The sequence below is a fragment of the Dioscorea cayenensis genome, chromosome 19 (assembly GCF_009730915.1).
Source record: "Dioscorea cayenensis subsp. rotundata cultivar TDr96_F1 chromosome 19, TDr96_F1_v2_PseudoChromosome.rev07_lg8_w22 25.fasta, whole genome shotgun sequence".
Classification (NCBI taxonomy): Eukaryota; Viridiplantae; Streptophyta; class Magnoliopsida; order Dioscoreales; family Dioscoreaceae; genus Dioscorea; species Dioscorea cayenensis.
The window spans coordinates 8,757,151-8,776,228 of record NC_052489.1 but is presented as its reverse complement, the minus strand read 5'-3'; the positions used below and the strand labels follow the sequence as shown (position 1 = coordinate 8,776,228).

Here is a 19,078-nt window from a genome sequence, read left to right as displayed (position 1 = left end):
TGCTAGTGCTTACCTTAAGTGCATGGGTTGTCGAAGTAATAAAGTACCCTGGTGAGTGGGCAGTCGTATCCACAAGGAATAGTGTTCAGAAACATAAGTATTGCTATTTAGCTATAGAGAAGATGATTTGAGAGTGGTGTGAAAAATATCAATACAAATAGAAATAAAGTAAAGAAGAAAGAGACGCAATAGAATAATAGGAGAGGCAATCGATAGAAAATGGGGCACCCGGACATTGCTCACCCTAGGGCTATTGTTTCAAGTGCAAGACCAATCATTATATCTCCTAATTGATGTCTAATAAGTCATGGAAATCCTAAGACACACGGTTCCAAACCTAAGGTCAACCGTGACTAACCCTCACACTATACCCCAGTGAAAGGGATACTCTTGATGCCTCACACTGTGTGGGGTTGCATGAAGATTTGGGGATTCCAAGTGATAAACCCTATTCCCTAATATAGATCTAACACTTTGGTCCAGGCGAAAGACCCCTAGTCACAATTAAGCCCCAGCACTAAGGATTACTTTAACACTTCACTCTGTTGCTCGTGTAACTAAGCCCTAGTGAAGTTTGTCTCGTAGCACTTCACTCTATTGCGAACACAAAGAACTCTTGGGACGTGGAGGTAGGATAAATCACATTAGAAGAGAAAGGGGACGTTGCACTACCTCAATTCACTCTCTCGACCTTCTCAAACCTAGCTTTGTCTAACATTCATGATGTGTCACTCATCAACAAGGATTACGAAGATAGATTCTCAACACTAATGTCCCTCTAAGGGAAAATCAATTCAATAAACATTCAAGGTTGGAACTCAATTAAAAACATCAATTAAAGAAACATAATGAAAGATCACTGAAACAAAATCATCATAGGGTTTACAAGTCCAAGCACCCACTAGGGGTTTAGCTCTCCATGGAGTAAGATACAATCAATAATAAAATCGAATGTGAAAGCATGCGATCCATAAGTAAAACCCACTCATAGTCCGTATCGTTGGTCTTGTGGAGTAGCCTCATCCTCTACGAGGGTTCCCTCGTCAAGCCTAGGGCACACCTCGCCAAATTAATGCGGATGAAAGCTCCTAAAATAACTATCTTCTAAAGGAACGCGGTGTCAAAGGCCATAGAACCACTCCAAAGACCTACCCAAAGCCTCTCCAAACACTAGCCGCGAGTGCCTCAAAAGATAAGGAAAAGATGCGAAATGGATTCCCAAGTGGATTTGAAATCAAGTAGTTGTTGTAGGATGTCAAGACGCGTTATCACACTTGTATGGTTCGCAACCTATGTAGTGCGAACCTTAGCCAAGTCTGTTTATAGTACAACTTCCGTACTCTCGAGCCTCTGAAATCGGTCATGGGCTAGAGTTGGGGAAAAGATCCGAACTTGAGGTGGCTCCTGTGCCTCAGTTGTTGCCTCGGTCTCGGTCTGCTCAGGCTGAGGATCCTGCGCTAACTGAGATCCCTCAGCCGCATCACCGCCACCCTCAGCTACCTCTGGATTAGGTACAATCAATATATACACTCCCAGCCTATACCTACGTAGCATCACCATCTATCTAATCATCTCTACACCCAGGGGAGCAGCTATAATCATTTTCTCAGTCCCTCTAATAGCGTCTCGTAGACCCATTCCATTGATGAGCCTAGTGATGTACGGGCCAGAAAAGAGGACATCGATCGTGGTATACTGATAAGTGCATGTGTGATAAGAATGTGAAGTGTTCTTTAGTTATGATGAGCATTACTTTTATCAGGTTTTAGCGCTAATACTTATGCATTTGTGTTACTTTTATACATGTAGGGTTGTGAAGCTAAGTATTGAGAAAAGAAGCCAAAAGTAGATCTTGAGCACACTAATTGGTGGAATCTTTGAAGGAACAAATGCGAAGACACAAGTGGGTTCTTATGATGCATGAATGTGTGTTAACCTCTGTGTACTCAAGCCATTGCAATGAGTCGGAGGGGCACGAAGGCAATCACATTCGCATATCCCAACTTGTGCATTGATAGCAAGATCTTTACCGATGAAGCCTTTGATTGTAGAAGAGTTGCGATCTACGGCATAAACTTGTGCCCGTTTGTGTTGCCTCGATGAATTGTGGAGTTGGGAGTATTTTGGCAAAGCACTGTAGCAGGAAATGCAGCATATCACTGTAGCAAATTACTGTAGTAGTTCCTGTTCATAGCTGACCAGAAAATAGATTTACAGAGAATCTACATAGGGCTGTGGAAATTCTCAACGCCCGTGTGGAAATTCCACAGGCACGTGGGAAGAATCCACAAGGGCGTGTTGATTCTCAATTCCAGCCCTATTTAAGCCGTGATTCAGCCCGATTTTTGGGATCTTTTTCCCCTCTTCTCTTCCATTTTTCTCCATCGTTTTAGAAGCCATCGGCTAGGGTTTGGAGAGGCTTTTGGCAAGTCTTTGGAGTGGTTTGAGGGATTTGACACCGTGACTCGTTTTGAAGAAAGTTCTTGGGGGAGCTTTCGTCGGAATAGATCCGGCAAGTTGTGTCCTAGGGTGGACAAGGTAACCTTTAGAGAAGACTTGGCTACTCCACAAGACCATCGACACAACTACCGAGGGGGTTTTCTTATGGAACATTTGTTTTTACTTTTGATTTCATTGTTGATTATATTGTGCTCCATGGAGAACTAAACCACCTAGTGGGTACTTGGATTTCGTAAACCCTAGGATGATATTGTTTCATTGATCTTTTTTTATGCTTTTCTTAATTGACTTTTCAATTGAGTTCCAATCTTGAGTGCTTGTGGAGTGATTTCTTCCCTAGAGTGACACTAGGGTTGAGAGTCCATCTTGGTAACCATTGTAGATAAGTGACACACTACGAGGGTTAGACATTGCTTGATTGGAGAGGGTTGAGAGGGTGAGTTGAGAGGTAGTGGAGCGTCTTCTTTCCCCTCCTGTGTGATTTATCTTACCTCCATTTCCTTGAGTTCTTGGTGATCATAATAGAGTGAAGTTCAAGAGGATGAACACCGTTAGGGCTTAGTTGCGTGAGGAACAGAGTAAAGCATTGAAGGGACTCTAGAATCTAGGGCTTAGATGTGACTAGGGGCCTTTCACCTGGACCAAAGGGTTAGGTCTATACATAGGAAGAGGGTTTATCACTTGGATTCTCTAGAACTCCATGCAACTTTACAAAGTTTGAGGTGTTGAGACTGAGTGATTTTTTCACCGGGACATATTGTAGAGTTGGTCACGGTTGACCTTAGATTTTGGACCATGTTCTTAAGGATTTCCATGACTCATTGAGCATTGATTAGGAAGTATAATAGTTGGTCTTGAACTTGAAACATTAATCCTAGGGGGAGCATTGCCCGAGTACAACACTTCTATCGATTGCCTTAACTCTCCCTTACTTTTGCCTTTCATTCTTGTTTCTTTTAATCTTTGTTTTCATTATATTTTATTAACACTATCATTATTCACTTTCACGTGGTTAAGTAACAATTTATGGTTTTTTTCTCCCTACTCCCTGTGTATATGATACTCCACTCACTTGGGATTTATTACTTGACAAACCAGTGCATTTGCGCGTCACACGCAAGGGGCGTTGTTAAGTTTTTGGCGCTGTTGCCGGGGAATAGGCATTTAGAGATACTTTGTACTTTGCTATCTTAGCTATTCATGCATTTTCTTTTATATCTTCTTATCCTATCATTGTTCTAATTTTGTTTTCTTTATATTTTTCTTTGAGCAGAAAAAAATGATCAACTTACCCGAATTATTCGACACAATCACAGGGATGGTTGAAAACGTAGAACAGAATGGTGAACTAAAAAGTGTGCTAGATCAGTTTTAGGAATATGCATTGGCATCTATGAGTAATCACTTAGAAGAAAATTTGGAGTCCTTGCTCAGTTTGATTGGTCTTATCATGAACAAAGACTGGAAGTTTTCTCTTTGAGTGCATAAGTGTCAGGAAAGGAAAGTGGTGAGATGGAAGAATTGATGGCCATGGAGGATCCTTTAGAAGCACATGCACAAGTGGAAGAGGTGGAGAATAATTTTGAACAGGAAGCGAACAATTTTGAGGAAATTGACAGATTGAAAGGAAGCAGATTGCACCCATCAATTGATGAACCACCCGAACTAGAGCTTAAAACCTTGCGGGTAACATTTGGAGTGTGCATTTTTAATGGAGGACTCAAAGCTCCCGGTGGTTGTGGCTTCAAGTTTGTCCATAGATCAAAAGGAGAAGCTTGTTAGCATGTTGAAAAGGCATAAATCGGCTATTGTTTGGAAAATCTCATATATTCAGTGAATCAATCCCTCATTTTGCACTCATAAAATCTTGATGGAGGAAAATTATAAATATGTGATCCAAACCCAAAGAAGATTGAACCCAAACATGAAGGAAATTTTCAAGGCAGAAGTGGTAAAATTACTTGATGCAGTGATTATTTATCCTATCTCCGATAGTGCATGAGTGAGCCCAAATCAAGTAGTTATGAAGAAGGGAGGAATGATGGTTGTTAGGAATGAAAAGAATGAATTAATTCCAACTAGAACAGTTATAGGTTGGCGTGTTTGCATTGACTTTAGAAGGCTGAATGATGCCAAACGAAAAGGACCATTTTCCATTACCGTTTATTGATCAAATATTGGAGCGGTTGGCAGGGCATCAGTTTTATTGATTCCTTAATGGTATGTTGGGTTACTTCCAAATTCCAATAGCTCCAGAAGATCAAGAGAAGACGACATTCACTTGTCCTTATGGCACTTTTGCTTACCGACGAATGCCTTTTGGGTTGTGTAATGCACCGGCAACATTCCAGCGTTACATGACTGCTATCTTTGATGATCTTCTAGAGGACATAATGGAGGTCTTCATGGATGATTTGTCAGTATTCGGAGACTCCTTCGACATGTGTTTAAAAAATTTGGAAAGAGTGCTAGTGAGGTATGAAGGGACAAATCTTGTTCTTAATTGGGAGAAATATCATTTTATGGTTCAAAAAGGCATTGCCCTCGGACATAAGATTTGCCAATTAGGCATGGAGGTAGATAAAGTGAATATTGAAATTATAGAGAAGCTCCCTCCACCTGCAAATGTAAAAGGGGTTCGTAGTTTCTTGGGGCATGCCGGCTTTTACAGAAGGTTCATTAAGGATTTTTTGAAAATTACAAAGTCGTTGACCAAGCTTCTTGAAAAAAATGCCCTCTTCGATTTTGGGAATGATTGTCTGCTCGCGTTCAATTTGTTGAAGGAGAAATAAGTGCAAGCACACATCCTAACATGCCAAATCGGAACGAACCTTTTGAGCTCATGTGCGTCGTAAGCGATTATGCTGTTGGAGCTGTTTTGGGTCAGAGGAAGGACAAGCAATTCCGACCAATTTATTATGCTAGCAAGACTCTCACGAGTGCTCAAGAGAATTATACAGCTACCGAAAAAGAGTTACTAGCGGTGGTGTTTGCCTTTGATAAGTTCATGCCCTACCTCATCTTACTTAGGGTTACGATATTCACCGATCACTCGGCACTCCGTTATCTCATGAACAAGGCTGACATAAAACTGAGGTTGATTCATTGGGTCCTATTGTTGCAAGAGTTTGATATGGAAATAAAAGATAAGAGAGGAAAAGAAAATGTAGTTGCGGATCATTTATCAAGATTAGAAGATTGTGAAAGACAAGAACCTGCAAGTAAGGAGATTAATGATTTCTTTCCCGAAGAACATTTGTATGTAGTACAGGGTATTGAGTCAGAAGACACTCTGTGGTTTGCGGATTTTGCAAATTATCTGTCAGGGAAAGTACTGAAAGAGGGCCTTACTTTTCAATAGAAGAAGAAGTTTTTTAGTGATGTGAAGAACTATTTTTGGGAAGATCCATACCTGTTTTGTATTTGTGCTGATCATGTGGTTTGAAGATGTGTGCCCAAAGAGGAAGGTTGGAATATTCTTGCACACTGCCACTCTGGGTCGGTTGGGGGACATTATGCGTCAAGTAAAACTACTGAGAAAGTCTTGGCTGCTAGTTATTATTGGCCGACTCTATTCCATGATGCTCACTAGTTTATCCTTCGATGTGACAGTTGTCAGAGGGCTGGAAATCTGTCACAGCGAGATGAAATGCCTTAGAATCTGATGCAATTTTGTGAGGTGTTCGATGTATGGGGTGTTGACTTCATGGGTCCATTTCCAAAGACTAATGGTAATTAATACATTCTTCTTGCAGCTGACTATGTGTCTAAATGGGTGAAAGCTCAAGCTTTACCTACTAATGATGCCAGAACAGTGGTGAAATTTTTGAAGAGGTTGTTCACTCGATTTGGGACTCAACGAATTATCATTAGTGATCGAGGAATTCATTTTTGCAACACTCAACTTGAGAAAGTTTTGAAGCGCTATAGGTACACCACTGCCTCACTATTCCCTACCATATGCAAACAAGTGGTCAAGTGGAAGTTACAAAAAGAGAGTTTAAGAGAATCTTAACAAAGTTCGTGGAACAAGGGAAGCGAGATTGGTTGGAACACTTGGATGACACACTTTGGGTTCACAGAATAGCATATAAAACACCGATAGGGACTACTCCTTATAATTTGGTATATGGCAAATCTTGTCACTTGCCTGTGGAGCTCGAGCACAAGGCTTATTGGGCCATCAAGGCTATGAACTTTGAATTGAGAAAAGCAAGCAAAAAAAGAATGCTCCATCTTAATGAATTGGATGAATGGAGAATCAATGCGTATGAGAAAGCAAGAATTTACAAGGAAAGAATTCGGAAGTGGCATGACAAGCATATTAAAACTCTGAAAGAGGGCGACCAAGTGTTATTGTTCAACTCTTGCCTGAGGCTATTTCCGGGGAAGCTCAAGTCCATATGGATTGGGCCCTACACCGTAACTGAGGTGTTACCCCATGGAGCTATTTAAATTTCTCACCCGAAAAGAGGTACATTCAAGGTGAACCGATAACGGCTAAAGCCCTATTTTGGTGGGGAGATTAGTAAAGAGAATAAGGAAGTATTCTTTCTTTGAGAACCCCCGTGTGGTAAGACAAGGTATGTCAAGCTAAGTGATGTTAAACAAGCACTTTTTAGGAGGTAACCCAAGCACTTACTGTTTTGTTAGTTGTTAGTTTAGTGTTTGCATGAATAAGATGTTGAGTGTTCGTGTCTAAATGTTTTGAAGCATCGCTGTGATTCTCTTGTGGATGAGTTGGTGTTATTGTGTGCTTAAATGTCTGTGGCGAAATTATTTGTTATTTGAGCATGTTTCGTGTATTTTTTTCTCTGGTATATTTTGTATGCTAGAAGCAGGCTCTGAGTGTTTTTATATGTGTAGGAATTTTTTCCAGAGACTGCAGTTTCACTAAGGCATCCAGAGAAAACACACGGGCTTGTGGAATTTCCACTCGCATGTGGGTCTCTACTAAGAGCTCATTCAGAGAAGGCACAAGGGCATGGACTCACCCCTATGAATGACCTCGTGAGATACACATGCCCGTGGGTAATTTCCACACGGGCATGTGACTTCCTGCAGAGATTCAGAGATTTTTTCCTAGAAGACACAGGGGCGTGGACTCGCCCCTGTGGATGACCCTGTGATAAACACACAGGCGTGGATGATTTCCGCAAGCCCGTGTGGATCTCTGCAGAGGAGCTCTCTTCCATCCTGAGAATACATAAGGGCATGTGAGTGCCCCTGTGAACTAGCCTTGTACATGTCCATGCCCATGGGGAATTTCTGCATGGACGTGTGAAACACTTAGAGTTTTCTTGGGTTAGACAGAAATTTCACAGGCGTGGGGATAGCCTTGTGGGTCGGGCGCACTGGCGTGGGTATTTTCCGCACGCCCATGTGTATTCGTTCAAAGAGACTTGAGTGTTTTCCCAAGAGCGTACAGGGGCGTGCGTCTACCGCTGTGGAATCTCCTATGATTTCACACGGGTATGGGTAATTTTCGCACGCTCGTGTGGATATGCAGAAATCATAAGGCTGCGATTCTCTTTATAAATCTATCGAGCCCTTTTTATTTCCACACTTCCACAAACTCAGTGAACACTCTCTCGCACTCTCATGATCTCCCACCACTGGTTTAGAGAAGTTTACGCGAGTTTTCAAGCCGAATTACAGATTTTGATCTTCATCTTGTTGGTAAACCTACTTTTCTTTCTAATTTTCATCATTGCTCGATTTTTTGTGATTTCATTGATTAAATGGGTGAATGTGACTCATTTTTGCTCTAAAAAAGTTGAAATTTATTCACAACGAGTTTAAAAGCGATTCAGGGGTGTATTCATAGATTTTTGGTAAGAGGGCCGTGAGGCTTTCACGCCCTGAGGATCCACACGGCCGTGCGGAATTTCCACAGGCCCGTGTGGATTCCTGCAGCATTGTCTTGTGAATGACTAAAGATTGATTTCTTTTCAACACTGTAGGTATGGCTCCCAGAATAAAGAAAACAGATAGCAACCGCCCTCGAGAGCCTACACCTGAGCCAGAGAGCATGGAATTCACCATCCCTGAGCACCATCCTTGGTTTGAGCTACTGTTAAAGCTCAATTTTTGTCTGACGCAGTTATCGAATTTGAGCTCACTCAGGGAGGTGCAGCTAGCAGATGATATGGTGGATGAGATTGAGGAGTTGTTGTTAGTAGGTAGTTCGCGTAGGCTGTTACTTATCCGTGATCCTGCTATCCGCCTGCTCACATTGGAGGTACTCGCCTCATTTGAGTTTGATCACTCTTATGCTCAATTTGATAGCATTGACGCCATTCAGTTTAGAGCTTTTGGATAGCATCATAGTATGAGCTCTACGCAGTTCTCTGACAAACTCGGATTATATGATGAAGCGTTCACTGAGACAGAGGAGGACAATGGTCTACCAACCGATTTCTCAGGAAGTTTGACTCCCCAGAAGGCATATAGATACTATGTGATTAGGGTCGGTACGAGCCCAAAGTGTCCAAGGCTACATGCCTCTCCCGACCAAGCTGCAGATATCTTCACGCCATCCTGAGTAGATCAGTGAATAGCCGCGGTGACAGTACTGGAGTCCTGAGTAGATAGGAACTTTTATACTCATACTCCATGGTGCGAAGAGAGCCAATTCAGTTAGGACACATCATAGTCGAGTACCTGAGACATCAGGGACATTATTCCAGGATCGGTGTCATTTTTTCCGCCTATACATCACTAGAGTCGCCCTGCGGATGGGATTACGAGACACAATTAGAGGGGCCAAGAAGATGATAGTACCAGCACCCCTTGGGTTATAAACGATGAGGCTCATGGGCATGATTAGAAAGTATCAAGGCGGGATTTATGTACTAAAAGTGCCCCCACCAGAGCCATTTGAGGCCGAGGGAGTTACAGCAGAGGGTTCTCAGCCGGCACTAGAGGCACCACCCGAGTAGGATCAGACATAGGCATCCCCTACAATGTATGAACCTCTACCAGTGTGAATATTTTCCATGACTCGGGCCCATGATCATTTTGAGAGGCTCGAGAATGCGGTAGGGGTATTACAGGAGGATGTGGCCGAGATTCGTGCACCACAATGGGCACAACATACCGAATTTATGGCACATTTCGACATCATACTGCAGCTGTTAGAGTGATACATGGGACCACCATTTTCAATGTGACCTCGGACCCCTCAGGCTCCTCCGGTCTCACCATCACCTGATCTACCGGCACCTTTTTATTATCCAGCAGTAGCAGAGCTAGAGCATGACACCGACGCTTGATGCATCATTCTTTATTTCTTTCTTGTTATCCTATTTTGTATTGTTGTTAGACTTGCACTACTGAGAAAGTAATTTCCTTTTGAGTATGTCTTTTATTTTCATTTTGTTATCTCGAGTTGTATTTATTGCTCTATCTTTTATATACTCGACTTGTTTTTGTTTTCCTAATATTCACTGACCCCCTTGTGTATGCGTGTAGATGGTCTTGTCAGTATGGGAATCGAGAACTAGTCATGGACACGGGCAAGGTGTTTTGGCACTTGGCCGTGTGTGCTTCACAACCCGTTAGAACATCACTCCAAAGGATTTAGCTCCATCACATGCAAAACTAGGAGTCAGGGGAGTATTGTTCCGATTGCTTCTCTCACATATATTCTTGATTGATATACACTATTAGTGAGCTTGCATGTGTACATTGGGGACAATGCAAAACTTAAGTGTTGGGGGAGTTCACGTTGCTCATGTCTTTTATATAAGTTTTGATTGACATACATGCTCACATAGCCAATTACGGTTTACCTTAGTTGCAATTATTGTATTCTTGAGTTTAGGAGAATTTTTAACATTGAATATTCTTATGCTCTAGTGTTTACTTGAATTTCTAGGAATTTTTGCCAGAATGACACTTGTTGTAGTACTCTCTCTTTAGACTCTTTTGGAAACTCAAGTTTAATGTTAAAGGGACTAGTTAGTGTTACTTCTTGTGTTAATTCTCCATAAAAACATTGAAAAGAGAAAAATATTTGTTGTTTGTGCATTAGTGGTGGAAAGAGCTAGCGCCTATGTTGTATGTACTTACTCTCATAAGTCGGATACTAGTTATGCTCTAATGAGAGAAAGAGCCATCTCATGGGATGAGTGAAAGCTACCACCCCTGTAGAAAGAGCTACCACCTAGAAAGCGTGAAAGCCACCTTAGCGGCCGCTTCAGAAAGGGCTACTTTAGAGGATGTGTGAAGCTACTACCATCTTTTGTCTTGTTATGTTTTGTAATTAAATAAGTCCCTTATACTTAGAACTTTGAGGAGTATACTTTGGGTTGAATTGAGTGAGTTTACACACATTTACACGATTTTGGGTTTCTTGTCCTTTTTTATTCAAGTTTTTGGCTAGAGTATTGATATTTCGTATTTAGTGTTGAAATTTCCCTTATTGTAAATGCTCTCCTTGAATGTTTTGGTGAACCTAAGGCCTAGAACTTTCAATGTTTCCTTTTTCTATGTTTCAATGTGTATTTCTTTGCTTGAGGAGAAGCAAAAGCTTAAGTGTGGGGGAGTTTGACAAGTGCTTTTGTGATAAGAATGTGAAGTATTCTTTCGTTATGATGAGCATTACTTTTATCAGGTTTTAGCGCTAATACTTGTGCATTTGTGTTACTTTTATGCATGTAGGGTTGTGAAGCTAAGTATCGAGAAAAGAAGCCAAAAGTAGATCGTGAGCACATTAATTGGTGGAATCTTGGAAGGAACAAATGCGAAGACACAAGTGGGGTCTTATGATGCGTGAATGTGTACCAACCTCCTTGTACTCAAGCCATTACAATGAGTCGAAGGGGCACGAAGGTAGTCACATTCGCGTATCATGACTTGTGCATTGATAGCAAGATCTTCACCAACGAAGACTTTGATTTAAGAAGAGTTGCGATGTATAGCATAAACGTGTGCCCGTTTGTGTTGCCTTGATGAATTGTGGAATTGGGAGTATTTTGGCAAAGTACTGTAGCAGGGTACCGCAGCATATCACTGTAGCAAAGTACTGTAGTAGTTCTTGTTCACAGCTGACCAGAAAATAGATTTTTAGAGAAACCACATGGGCGTGTGGAAATTCCCCATGCTCATGTGGAAATTCAACAAGCCCGTGGGACGAATCCATAGGGCGTGTGGATTCCAGATTCCAGCCCTATTTAAGCCGCTATTCAGCTCGATTTTAGGGATCTTTTACCCCTCTTCTCTTCCACTTTTCTCTATCATTTAGGAAGCCGTCGACTAGGGTTTGGTGAGGCTTTTGGCAAGTCTTTGTAGTTTTTTGGGGGATTCAACACCTCGATTCGCTTGGAAGAAGGTTATTGGGGGAGCTTTTGGCGGCATAAATCCAGCGAAGTGTGCCCTAGGCCGGACAAGGGGACCTTTGGAGAAGACATGGCTACTCCACAAGACCATCTACATGACTACCAAGGGGGTTTTCTTATGGAACACTTGTTTTTACTTTTGATTTCATTGTTGATTGTATTATGCTCCATGGAGAGCTAAACCCCCTAATGGGTACTTGGATTTTGTAAACCCTGGGATGTTATTGTTTCATTGATCTTTTATTATACTTTCCTTAATTGATGTTTCAATTGAGTTCCAATCTTGAGTGCTTGTGGAATAATTTCTTCCCTAGAGTGAAACTAGGGTTGAGAGTCCATCATGGTAACCATTGTAGATGAGTTACACATTATGAGGGTTAGACATTGCTTGATTGGAGAGGGTTGAGAGGATGAGTCGAGAGGTAGCGGAGCGTCCCCTTTCCCCTCCGGTGTGATTTATCTTACCTCCATTTCCTTGAGTTCTTGGCGATCACAATAGAGTGAAGTTCAAGAGGATGAACACCCTTAGGGCTTAGTTGCGTGAGGAACAGAGTGAAGCGTTGAAGGGACTCTTGAATCTAGGGCATAGATGTGACTAGGGGCCTTTCACCTGGACCAAACGGTTAGGTCTATACATAGAAAGAGGGTATATCACTTAGATTCCCTAGAACTCCATGCAACTTTACGAAGTTTGAGGTGTTGAGACTGAGCGATTTCTTCACCGGGACATATTGTAGAGTTAGTCACGGTTGACCTTAGATTTTGGACCATGTTCTTAAGGATTTCCACAACTCATTGAGCATTGATTAGGAAGTATGATAGTTGTTGGTCTTGTACTTGAAACATTAATCCTAGGGGGATTATTGCCCGAGTACCCCACTTCTATCAATTGTCTTACCCCTCCCTTACTTTTGCCTTTCATTCTTTTTTATTTTTATCTTTGTTTTCATTACATTTTATTAACACTATCATTGTTCACTTTCACGTGCTTAAGTAGCAAATTTAAGTATTTTTTTCTCCCTAATCCCTGTGGATATGATACCCCACTAACTTGGGATTTATTACTCGACAAACCGGTGCACTTGTGGGTCACACGCAATGTGTGTTGTCTCATACTGACCCTGATGTCTAAGGTACTCTGCTAGTAAGTGGCCAAGATGAATCGGCTAGCTCTATACCATGGAATACAAGTCGTGAAGCTCCTGTCGTCTCAAAACACCTATACTATCGCCGCGTCCATTCACTGATCGGCTAAAGACGGCATGTATGTGTCTGTAGCTCAACTGAGACAGACAAGTAGCCTTGGACAAGTAGCGTCCATTCAATATGCGTGCTGAGGAGTTAAACTACCTGGGTAATCTATAGGAAGCTGCTCACACTCCTCTGTGGTAGTAAAGTCTTCATCGTATAGCCCCAAACAAATCGAGAACTATGTGACGCTCATACTATAATGATGCCTGAATAATCCAAATACTCATACGATTTGTGAAACTCAAATGATGCCAAAACTTCCAGTGTCGGCATACGGATGGCGGGATCACGAATAGTGAGTAATCTGTGCCAACTACCCACAGCTAGCACCTCCTCAATCTCATCTGTCATATCGTTGGTTAACTGTATTCCTCGCGCAACACTCGAATCTAGGAACCACGTACGACCAAACTTGAGCTTGGACAGATGCTCAAATCGAGCCTCGTGCTCAGGAATAGCAAACTCTATATGCACGGGCTCGGGAGTGTGCTCTCGGTGACGCTTGCTAGTTACTTTCTTTGTTATCATGCTAGAAGCCATATCTGCAATTTATTTTTTAAAGAAATTTATCAAGTTAACTCAAGAAAATCAACACTGCAGGAATCCACATGGCCCTGTGGGAATTCCCCACTCTTGTGTGGATCCACGGGGTGTGAAAACTACACGACGATCCTGCTAAAAACTTAAAAATCCAACACAAATTCGTTTCAAACTCGTTCTAAAGTATGCATCCATCATTTGAAAGCCAAAACAAAACATATTTACCAAATTTAATCAAACATAATCAAGTATGGTTAAGAGAAGAGAGAATAAGGATTTACCGACAATATGAAGTTGAGAAACCTTGAAAGCAGCTGAGAAACTCAATTAAAACTTCTCTAATCGATGGTGGAAAGTTGGGGGTAAGAGATGGAGTTCTCTGAGTGCTGGGGAGTATGAGAGTAAAAAAGGTTTGATAGACTTATAAAGGAAATCGCAGCCTTCTTGAGTTCTGTACATCTACATAGGCGTGTGAAAATTACCCACGCCCGTGTGACTCCACAGGAGAGACCCACAGGGGCAGACGCATGACCCTGTGTGCTCTCAGGATAACACTCAATGTTTCTGAACGCATCCACATGGGCGTGTGGAAATTTCCTACGCCCGTGGGCCCGATCCACAAGGGTAAACGCATGCCCCTGTGGCTCCTCTATCGAACCTGAGAAAAGCTCTTTAAGTTTTTCACACACCCATGTAGAAATTCCCCATGGGCGTGGACATTCACAGGACCAGACTTATAGGGTTACTCACACACCCCTGTGTATTCTCGGGATGGAATATAACTCTTCTGCAAAGATCCACACGGGCCTGTAGAAATTATCCACGCCCGTGTGGTCATCACAGGGTCATCCATAGGGGCGAGTCCATGCCCTTGTGTGTTCTCAGGAAAAATCTCTAAGTCTCTGCAGGAAGACAATGCCCATGAGGAAATTACCCACGGGCGTGTGACCTTCACAAGGTCGCTCACAGGGGTGAGTCCACGCCCCTGTATCCTCTCGAGATGAGCTCATAGTAGAGATCCACGGGTGTGTGGCAATTCCACACAGCCATGCTTTTTCTCTGGATGACTTAAAAAAATCTGTAGGCTCTATAGAAAATATTTGAACATGTAAATACACTCAGAGCCTACCTCTATGATGCAAAATATACCTAAGAAACATGAACAACATGCTCAAATGACCAGAAACTTCGACAAACACATTGAAGTACATGATAACACCAAATAAACCACAAGAAAATTCCAGCAATAGAATCTATAAATCAAGATGCCAACACTTAAAGCCTTATTCATGCAAATACTAAACTAAACACTAGAAAATAGTAAACACTTCGGTTGCCTCCCAAGAAGCTCTTGTTTTACTTCACTTAGCTTGACGTACCTTGTCTTACCTCACGAGGGCTCAAAGATGAAGGTTTCTCTCTTAAACATGACTTGGAAGCATGATGAACATAGTTTTCTGAAGATAGAGGGAGAGTTATCAAGCTTGTTACCACTTGAGGGATTGTTACCCCCTTTCCGTTCTTGCCCATGCCCAATAGCCTTGGGGTGTTTCTTGTGGTGTCTCCTTGCCCGCTTCATCTTCCAGAGCATCTTCTTCAAGATCCCCGGAGTAGATGGTACCTTCTCCTCTAGACCAAGCATCATCACCTCTTCGTTCTCCACTTCTTGGTCTAGCAACCCCTCGTGCAGGTACGAATTCATCATTTCCTGCACATATTCATCGATTAGTTCGTCAGTAGTGTCAAGAAAATATAGCGTATCATCAAAGTCAAGAGAATGTCACATGGCTTCGGTAAGGTGGCATGTAAGCTTGTCATCTCCAACCCTCAGTGTTAACTCCCCGCCGTCCATGTCGATAAGTGCCTTGGAAGTGTCCAAGAATGGTCTCCCAAATATCAAAGGAACATCTGCATCCTCATCGACATCCAATACTATGAAGTCTACAGGAAATATGTACTTATCCACCTTGACAAGCATGTCTTCAATGATGCCCCTCGGATGTCTCCTCGTTCGTTCCGCCAATTGCAATGTCATTTGAGTAGGCCTAGGCTCTCCCAAGCCTAGCTTTTGAAAGAAAGAGTATGGCATGACGTTGATACTGGCCCTTGAATCCGCCAATGCCATCTCTTCATCCAAATTGCCAATGTTGCATGGAATCACAAACCTTCTAGGGTCTTTCCTCCTGTTCGGCATATTCTTTTGCAACACCGCCGAACAAAAGGAATCTAAGATCACTGATGCATTCTTCTCCAACTTCTTCTAGTTGGTCAAAAGGTCCTTCAAGAACTTTGCATACCGAGGCATTTGAGACAACGCCTCCTTAAAAGGAATGTTGATATGCAATTGTTTGAATAGACCCAAGAACTTCTTATATTGCTCATCATTTTAGTCATTCTTCAATCTTGAAGGATAAAGAATTCTTGGCTTTTAAGGTAGGGGTGCCATCTCTTTCTCTTTGTTAGCTCTCTCATAAACCTCCATGACCTCGGGTGCTTCAACATTGGTCTTCTCACTTGGAAGGCTACCCTCGACCTCACGACCACTTCTCAAAGTGATCACCTTCACATGTTCTCTTGGGTTTGTCTCGGTGTTACTCGGCAAGCTTCCTTGTGGTGTCTCCGATAGAGACTTCACAATTTGCCCCACTTGATTTTCTAAATTGTGCAATGAAGCGGTGTGGTTGCGAAGTGTAGCTTCAACCAATTGGAACCGTGTATTTGATGATTGCACAAATCTAGTCAAGGTTTTCTCTAAGTCTGTCATTCGGGTTTCCAAGCTTGAAACTTGGTTCTCTATGTTCGGGGCTTGTTGTTGGAAACCCGGTGGTGCTGTGGCCTTTTGTTGCCCTTTGTTGTTCCAGGAAAAAATTGGATGGATCCTTGATAAGTGCTTGTGCGATATGAATGTGAAGCGTTCATTCCTTATGTTGAGCATTACTTTTCTCGGGCTTTTACATTAATATGTATGTTTTTATGTTACTTTCGTGCAGTTAGGTTTGTGAGGCCTAGTATGAAAGAAAGAAGCCAATGTGGATCGTAATGCATCGATTTTGGAGGAAATCTTGCTAAGGGTCAAACGCGAAGACATAGGTCGGGTGTGAGATGCTAGAGTGTGTGCCAACCTCCTCATATTCTAGTTGGCACATCCATTTGGTGGGGCACAAGGGCAGTCACACTCGAGCATTCTGACTTATGCACATAGAACATGAGCTCCACCAACTTGTCTATCATTGAAGAAGCAAGTGATCCACGACGTGAACGTGTGCCTCTTTGCGTTACCCCGATGAAAGTATGGACACAGGAAGCTATTCAGGCCGGAGAAAACAGCCGCCTGAGAAAACAAGAATTCAGATAATCCACACGGGTGTATCCTATGGCTCCGACAAAGGAATTCAGTTCTACGGCTCCGACATCGCGCGTCGTTTGGAAGAAGGTTATTGGGAGAGCTTTCGTCAGCACCGATCCTGCAAGGTGTATCCTAGGCCGGACAAAGGATCCCTTGCGACGAGTAGAGGACTCTCCACAAGACCATCGACACGACCATCGAGGGGGTTTCTTTATGGATTCATTGCTTTTACATTCGATTTCTTTGATTGTACTTAGCTCCATGGAGAGCTAAACCCCTAGTGGGTACTTGGATATTTGTGAACCATAGGATATATTTGTTTCATTGAATCTCTTTATTATGCTTCAATTAATTGATGTTTTTTGTGAGTTCCAACCTTGAATGCTTAATTGTATGAACATTTCCCCTAGAGTGACACTAGGGTTGAGAGTTCTTGTTGGTAACCTTGTGAGTGAGTGACACACCATGAGTGTTAGACGAAGCTAGGTTGGAGAGGGATGAGAGGGTGAGTCGAGAGGTACAGGAGCGTCCCCTTTCCCCTCCGATATGATAGATTCTACCTCCGTTCCTCCAGTTCTTTGCGGCCATAATAGAGTGGATGGTCTAAGGGATGAACTTCAGCTGGGGCTTAGTTGCGCGTGCAACGGAGTGAAGCGTTGAGGTGATCTTAGTATCTAAGGCTTAATCATGGTTAGGGACCTTCCACCTGGACCAAAGGGTTAGGTCTATAATTAGGAAGAGATTTATCACTTGGAATCGTAGAGCTCATTGCAACACTATGCGAGTGCGAGGTGTTGAGATTGTTCGATTTCTCCTCCGGGACATGTATAGAGTTAGGCATAGTTAACCTTAGATTTGGGACTATGTAATGAAGGATTTCCACGACTCACTATTGCATTGATTAGGAAGCATAATAGAGGGTTCTTGCACTTGAAGCGATCATCCTAGGAGGAGCATTATCCGAGTAACCCATCTTTATCGATTGCCTTACCTTCTCCTTTACTCATGCTCTCTTACTTATGAGACTGAATCATTGTCACACTTATCACTATTGATTTTTCACATAGCTAAGAAGCGGATTAAGTGTTTTTATTCTCTACTCCCTGTGCATTCGATACCTGCTCATCCGGGATTATTACTTCAACAAACCCGTGCACTTGCGGGATATACGCAAAGGGACCTTGTCAATCCTCCAACCTGGATTCTAGGTGTTGCTTTAAGGATTGCCTTGGTTTCTTATTGCATTACCCACAAATTCAACTTACTCAACGGAGGATGTACCACCAACGGCTATCGAGCAATCGGACGGGGCATGTGTCCCTCCACATCCATCACAACTCATTACGGCCGCTAATCTAGGAGAAGTTAGAGTGTCTAACATCTTACTCAATGCCTCTACTTGGGCCGTCAATGATGTAACCACATCAATCTCATGGATGCCGGCCACTTTCATCTTCTCCCTAGCATTCCATTGGTAGCTATTCAAACCCATTTCTTCAATTAACTGTCGTGCTTCTCCGGGGGTCATGCTACCTAAGGTACCTACTGCTGCTGCATCAAGTAACTATCTTATACTTGTGTTCAAACCATTGTAAAAGTTTGAATGATCATCCACTCTGGAAACCCATGTTGAGGATATTTTTGCAGGAGTTCCTTGAACCTTTCCCATGTCTCAAACAGAGACTCCAATTCCATTTGCACAAAGGAAGAAATCTCATTAATAAGCTTTGCAGATATTTTGGGAGGAAAATATCGGGTAAGAAAAGCTTCCACCATCTCCTCCCATGTAGTGATTGATGCTCTAGGTAATAAGTGTAGCCACCGCTTCGCTCTTCCCTTCAAAGAAAATGGAAAGGCCCTCAATCTGATAACATCATCCATAAGTCCATTGATCTTGAGCATGTTTCACACCTCCAAAAAGATCTCTATGTGGTTGTTTGGATCCTCAACGACCAAACCATTAAACTATACCAACTGCTGTATCATTTGGATGAATGCCGGCTTTAGCTCAAAATTTTGAGCTATAATCAGAGGTCGCACAATCCTAGATTGTGTGCCCAAAATTCAGGGTCTGGCATAATCGAAAAGCGCTCTCTGTTGCTCATTCTATTCTGCCATGTTTTCTGACCCTTCACCTTCA

The 19,078-nt window shown here is 42.5% G+C and overlaps 1 non-coding gene across 1 annotated transcript; it reads left to right on the top strand.

The window, feature by feature from the left end:
• The first annotated feature begins 18,559 nt into the window (after positions 1 to 18,559).
• LOC120250737 lies at positions 18,560 to 18,666 on the top strand. The gene has a single exon (XR_005533076.1). It is a non-coding gene; the product is annotated as a small nucleolar RNA R71 (small nucleolar RNA).
• The last annotated feature ends 412 nt before the right edge of the window (positions 18,667 to 19,078 follow it).